Source organism: Bubalus kerabau, chromosome 4 (assembly GCF_029407905.1).
Source record: "Bubalus kerabau isolate K-KA32 ecotype Philippines breed swamp buffalo chromosome 4, PCC_UOA_SB_1v2, whole genome shotgun sequence".
Lineage (NCBI taxonomy): Eukaryota > Metazoa > Chordata > Mammalia > Artiodactyla > Bovidae > Bubalus > Bubalus kerabau.
In genome coordinates, this window is record NC_073627.1 from 113420053 (window position 1) to 113426735 (window position 6683).

The window sequence follows — 6683 nt, forward strand, 5'->3', positions numbered from 1 at the left end:
TGACAGCTTCTGGGGCAAAATTCACTAGGTAAATATGCAGTAAGATACTAACTTTACAACCAAATGGAAGAGTGCAGGACAAGTCAACCACTGATTTTCAAATCAAAAGCTATAAATCAGTGCTTCAAAAGGTTTAAATAATATAGCCTTTTTAAAAATTCTGTGTATCTTAAAGCAAACACATACTGTTCCTAGGTTCCCTCAACTCTTCTTTTATCTCTCCAACAACCTCTGAATTCCCATCAGAAGTTAGCTTTGCTTCAGAAACAATCTGTACCTACCAGCATCTTCCTAAGACGGTCTATCAATGTTTTAAAAATGTTGTAATGTATTAATCATTATCTCTTCCCTGCTTCCAGAAGGAATATAAGGAGAATCAGTTCATGAGTGTCAGCTGTGTGTGGTATTTAACGTTAAGTAGCAGAACAGGAATGCAGCCCTTCAGGGAGCCAGTCCTCCTACCTGAAGTTGTGCTGGCTGCTTGCTCTACAGCTCTACTCAGTAGAATTCATTTGGGAAATGGTGATGAGCCTCTGGATATTAACAAGGGCGGGAATGACTACTGATGTCATTAGCCAAGGAAAAGATATGCTGTGCTGAGAAAAAGCTACTAGGTGATCAGAATGAGGAGGCCAAAGGGTCCTCAACCCCCATCTGTATTCTGGCTTCTCGTTCATCTTTGCAGCCTCTCTGGAAGTCCAACTTGTCCCAGGTTTGTGAGTACCAGGTTTGTCCTAGTATCTAACTAGGACACCTCATGTTTCATCCTGATCTTTTCCTCAGCCTTAACAGGCCATGGGGTGTCAAATAATCAAGAGCTCAACATGTGACTGAGGCGGGTTTTTTCCTGAAATTTTGAGCCAAGAGGGAAAGTGTTTTTAACTAATTTATTAATACTAAAGAACTGATTGATCACAAGACTAAAGATTGCCAGTAACTACTACTATCCAGGTGACTGCCAATAGGTTTCATGCAAGCAGGTTTGAATTCCTCCACAATCACTACTGGGGAAAATATGATCAAATAGTTAAGGGGTTCAATTCCAGTGGTATTTGAAAAATATCTGTAAAAAATGAAAACTAGGTGTGAATCAGGTCTCCATGTCCAAGTAATTAATGTTTAATTTCCATCCAGTATTTCTTTGACAAGCATGAAGCATTATTATAAACTGAAAATTGCTATTAATAAAAGTATTTAGGCAGCCCACAAAATACGCATTTTTTTATTCTGTTTTACAATTCTGAAGAAAACCTTGGTGGAAGGGCTCCAAAGGAGTCCAGGACTGATTTCTATTTCTCAATCGATTCCTAGTCCTGTGACTTAGGACAGACAAGTCACTTAAAGTCTTTTGGTGTATTTCCTCATCTTTCCAATGTGCATAGCAATATCTGTTAAAACATTAGCTAATCATGATAATTTCATATCTATGATAATGTACATACAACTGCTTCCAAAATACAAAAGATTATTCAGTTGATTTTTAAATTTTTATAGTCTCATGCATAGCATTATGGAGAAGGCAATGGCACCCCACTCCAGTACTCTTGCCTGGAAAATCCCATGGACTGAGGAGCCTGGTAGGCAGTAGTCCATGGAGTCGCACAGAGTGGGACATGACTGAGCGACTTCACTTTCACTTTTCACTTTCATGTATTGGAGAAGGAAATGGGCAACCCACTCCAGTGTTCTTGCCTGGAGAATCCCAGGGACAGGGAAGCCTGGTGGGCTGCTGTCTATGGGGTCGCACCGAGTCGGACACGACTGAAGTGACTTAGCAGCAGCATAGCATTATACCACGAGTCACATTTGTATTTTAGCTGCTACCGTGAATACTGTCATACTAATAAATGCATCCCTATCGCCATGCTCCAGATGCCAAGACCTTCCATTCTCACATATGCACAAGTCTGAATGCCAGAAAAGTATAATAATCAATAGTGTGAACTTAGAAAACTCTGCTCTGGTGCATATGGGCAAGGCACTTAACCTCTCTAAGCCTCAGTTTCCTCATATGTAAAGGAGGAGAGACACTTAGTTATTATGATGATAAGGCAAGAGAACTGCCTGACACAACTGAATAAAAGTTACCTATTATTCATTATCTCCAGCTTTGCAGCATCCATGAAGCACATCAACAGCAAGAATCCCCAGAACTGTGAAATAGTTATTCTCAATTATTTATGCCTTGATTGTTCACCCTTGTATCATCTCTTAAGTAGCATCTGTAAAGACATGATTACTGCTACTGCTGCTGCTGCTAAGTCGCTTCAGTCGTGTTCGACTCTGTGTGACCCCATAGATGGAAGCCCACCAGGCTCCCCCACTCCTGGGATTCTCCAGGCAAGAACACTGGAGTGGGTTGCCATTTCCTTCTCCAATGCATGAAAGGGAAAAGTGAAAGTCAAGTGGCTCAGTTGTGTCCGACTCTTCGCGACCCCATGGTCTGCAGCCTACCAGGCTCCTCCGTCCATGGGATTTTCCAGGCAAGAGTACTGGAGTCGGGTGCCATTGCCTTCTCCAAAAGACATGATTATATCTTATAATTTTCTAATGTAGTAGTATCTAATGTGATTTAAAGCATAAAGTAGACAGTAGAAAAATTTTAATTATTTGATGATTTTTCAATATTTCAACTGGTCAAGAAGAGTTGGATATGGAGTATCTCAAAGCTATACAACTGAGCTGAACCTTGGGGATACAATTAGGGCTCAAAGTGGCCAAGAAGATGCAGTTTCAACTCCAGAAGCTTTATTTTATATGCTTTAGAACTTGGATATTCGAATGAAATTGAAATTGGGTAAAAAGGAAATTAAAGAGGGGTTGAAACTATTGCACCATGGGTAATCAAAATGATATGCAACCATAAAAAAAATCAATACATACCTTAGGTATCTTGAATCAAATCACTTATCCTTAAATACTAGAGTAAATTTCATCTATACTCTTTCTGTATTCTTAGGAAAAAAGATACATGCATGACCCCAGAATTTAGGATACTATCTCCATACAGAAAAAGGTAAAAATGTGTTTCATGGTTTCTGAATTTTTTAAAGGAGCATTTATGAGCACCTGTTGTATGCTGAGCAACCAATAACTCAAACATAAGTATTCATAAACCTTGGTACAAATATAGAAAACTTTTTGGATGCATCATATTCTGAGTTTTAATTTGAAGGAGTTGTTGGGTGTAAACTGGCAGACCAGGAGAAAAATAAAGAGAAAAAAAGACCCACGTTTAGAAAGACAATAGAAGAAAGCTGCTGCTGCTGCTGCTAAGTTGCTTCAGTCGTGTCCAACTCTGTGTGACCCCATAGACTGCAGCCCACCAGGCTCCCTGGTCCCTGGGATTCTCCAGGCAAGAACACTGGAGTGGGTTGCCATTTCCTTCTCCAATGCATGAAAGTGAAAAGTGAAAGGGAAGTCGCTCAGTCGTGTCCGACTCTTGGAGACCCCATGGCCTGCAGCCTACCAGGCTCCTCTGTCCGTGGGATTTTCCAGGCAAGAGTACTGGAGTGAGGTGCCATTGCCTTCTCTGGCATGAAACATGGGATGAGGCAATTTCTTTGGGGTATCAGGTTCCTTAACAATGTGGCACATCTAGAGAAAATACCACAAAGCCACTGCCATCTTGGAGTGGTAAATGAGGTGAAACAAAAGGAAATACTATACAACAGAAACTCATCAAAAAAAGTTATACTATGAACTCTTAAAAATATCTATGTTTAAGAACACAATAAACTTTTCATTAATGTTCAGATAAACTAGCCATATATTTATTTTGACACATTAATAAATATTCTTGAAGAGTGCTGACTTATAGTAATATTTGATTTGCTAACATTGTTACTGCACATAGCAGCCACAATTCTCTACAAAATTCTATCTAGAGGAGGCAAAATACCTAACAAGAGGAATCCCAGGAGATACTCAGCATACTTTTTACATTTCTTATAATTAAAGTGGTATCTTAAAAATAGTAACCAACATGGTAAATAAAACAAGTATTTACATAGGCTACTGTAAATAAATAAACAAGTATCTACATAGGCTACTGTAGATACAGTGTTTATAAAATGAACTCTGCTACATAGTATGGTCAGGGAATAGCAAATTCTGGTTAATTGAATGTAGTGGTATGGTAACATAATAATACAACTGGATAATTAATAATCTCTTTAAGGTGGAAACTACACTATGCATATTAAATCTTAGATGATTTTTAAAAAGACACTTTGGAAACTTGCTGCATCTCAGGGTTTTTTATTTTAAATATTATTTGTCACTGTTTTAGAAAAGCAATTTTTTATTTGAAATGATTATTTTATGGCTTTGCTTAAGAAAAATAAAACTTATACTGGAAATATCTCTTGCTAAAGTTTCTTTAACCCAAAGGAAATTTATTACAGGCCAGTAGCTTGGAACGCTGTTTATGCTTTCTAATGGGGAAACTTTATGTGAATTCTTACACAGTACTGCAACTGAGCTAAAAGTGACATTTTATTAACATAAATAAGTTCATGTTTTAAAAAATGTATAAAGTCAATGAGAATACATGATCTGATAAACCCCAAAATCTGAAAGCAGGGTATTAAAGTTACAGTGTTATATATGGATAAATTGATAATGAAGTTGATATTTCATTTTAGTTGCGTATTTTCATGAGGAACTTGACTCATACCATTCTACCTAAACGCTTCATAGCACTGAGCATTCATGTATAATTTTAATGAACTTCTTAAAAAACAATTGGTGCAGTGCCACAAGCTTTTAATTAATAACGTATTTAGAATACTTTAAAATGTATTGCAAAATAAGTTTCTCTGTCTTCTCAGTATGACAACTTTTATTAAATATCAATGCCTTTAGTAGGTTTACTTAAACAGTTTTTAAATAATTGAAATATCTATATTAATAACGTTTAACTCAAAACTTGGAGAATACTTAAAGAACCTTTGCAAAACTAAGTGGTATATTTTAGCCAACTAGTCTATATTAAATCTGGTCCTTTTCAAATCTCCTATTCTGACTTCCTGTGGTTATTTTTTCTCCACAGAGCAGAGAAGAGAAGAATTTGAAACTGTCGAGAAACATCTCTACAAAAAAGATCGTGATCCCTGTTTAATGTCATTGTCACTAACTCAATTATATGTAGAATCCCAGCAGGGAACATAAACAGGTTAAGGCGACTGGAGGAGGTCAGCTGTGGACCAGAGAGTTCATGACCCACTCATAAGGAGCCCGTCATGACTCAGCTCTAACACATGCCTGTTGTGTGAAAACTCATGAACAGGGAGCAATCGATGACTTTTAAAATGGCTCATGACAGGTTCATTCCCTTGGGTAATGAATGCCTTCCCTTTGAACATGGGCTGGACCTAGTGACTTGTGTCCAATGAAAAAAACACAGCAAAAGTATCTGGATGGCATTTCCAAGATTAAGTTGCAAAAAAACTGTGACTTCCGTCCTGCTTTCATTTTTGCTCTGATGAAGCAAGCTGCCATGTGATGAGCTGCCGTGTGAAGAGGCCTACTTGAAAAGGAACCAAGGTGGTATATATACACAATGAAATATTACTCAGCAATAAAAAGGAATGCATTTGCATCAGTTCTAATGAGGTGGATGAACCTAGAACCTATTATACAGAGTGAAGTGAGTCAGAAAGAGAAAGATAAATACCATATTCTAACACATATATACAGAATCTAGAAAAATGGTACTGAATAATTTTTTTAGGTTTATTTATTTATTTTTTATTTAATTTATTTTTTAACTTTACAATATTGTATTGGTTTTGCCATATATCAACATGAATCCACCACAGGTATACACGTGTTCCCCATCCTGAACCCTCCTCCCACAGGGCAACAATGGAGAAACAGACATAGAGAATAGACTTATGGACATGGGGAGAGGGGAGGAGAGGGTGAGATGCGTGGAAAGAGTAACACGGAAACTTATATTACCATATGTAAAACAGATAGCCAATGGGACTTCGCTGTATGACTCAGGAAACTCAAACAGGGGCTCTGTATCAACCTAGAGGGGTGGGATGGGGAGGAAGATAGGAGGGAGGTCCAAAAGGGAGGGGATGTATGTATACCTATGGCTTATTCATGTTGAGGTTTGACAGAAAACAGCAAAATTCTGTAAAGCAATTATCCTTCAACAAAAAATAAATTCATTTTTTAAAAAAGGAACTGAGGATGGCCTTTAACCTACCTCCCCTGAGGAGTTGAATGCCTCCCACAACCTTGGGAGTGAACTTGGATGATCCTCTCCCAGTGAAATTTTATAGCGACAGCAATCCCAGTACATACCTTGAGTATAGAGTCATGAGAGGCCCTGAGCCAGAGGGGCCAGTCAGGCTGCACCTGGATTCCCAAGCCACAGAAACTGACACAACAGATACTATTGTGCTAACCGGTAGATAGTTAATGCAGAGTGTCACCAGATTTCCCAATTCTCCCAAAGCAGCCGGAAATTCAGATTCATGTGTGTGAAATATCCTAACATTTTTAAACTTGAAAAATTCATTCAATAGATAAATATGCAGCTATTTCTTCTTCTAGTTATAAGTATAAAATGACAACAGAGATGATATATTAAAAGGTAAGAAGTTCCTGTTGTAAGGAGGTAGGGTAATCAGTAATAAAATTAGAAGAAAAAAATCATAACTAACTGA

The 6683-nt window shown here is 37.8% G+C and overlaps 1 long non-coding RNA gene across 1 annotated transcript; it reads left to right on the plus strand.

Annotated features, from left to right (window-relative positions):
* Positions 1-421: 421 nt before the first annotated feature.
* Positions 422-6019, plus strand: LOC129650116 (uncharacterized). Its single transcript, XR_008713601.1, has 3 exons — positions 422-712; positions 2960-3016; positions 5054-6019. It is a non-coding gene; the product is annotated as an uncharacterized LOC129650116 (long non-coding RNA).
* Positions 6020-6683: the final 664 nt, after the last annotated feature.